The sequence below is a fragment of the Nicrophorus vespilloides genome, unplaced genomic scaffold (genome assembly GCF_001412225.1).
Source record: "Nicrophorus vespilloides isolate i.1.1-1 unplaced genomic scaffold, Nicve_v1.0, whole genome shotgun sequence".
NCBI classification, from domain to species: domain Eukaryota; kingdom Metazoa; phylum Arthropoda; class Insecta; order Coleoptera; family Silphidae; genus Nicrophorus; species Nicrophorus vespilloides.
In genome coordinates this window covers 21,073-21,356 of record NW_017099832.1, presented here as the reverse complement: position 1 = coordinate 21,356, position 284 = coordinate 21,073, and positions in this window count along the sequence as shown.

The window sequence follows — 284 nt, the reverse complement described above, 5'->3', positions numbered from 1 at the left end:
TCCCTTCCATTACCTTCCTTACTTCCAGTTTGCTGAAGATAAAAAGTGAATAATTGTTTTAATTTGATTTTATTTCACTGCACACAATTTCAATTGTAAGCAGGTAAAATGTTTATGAACTTGTCTTGACTATTTGAGTCTATTCTGCGCCGTGAAATAGATTGAGGGTTTTTGTAGAAATATTTCATTTATTAAGATTCCCTTCCGTTACCTTCATTACTTAAAGTTTTCCGAAGATAAAAAGCGAATAATTGTTTTAATTTGATTTTATTTTACTGCAATTT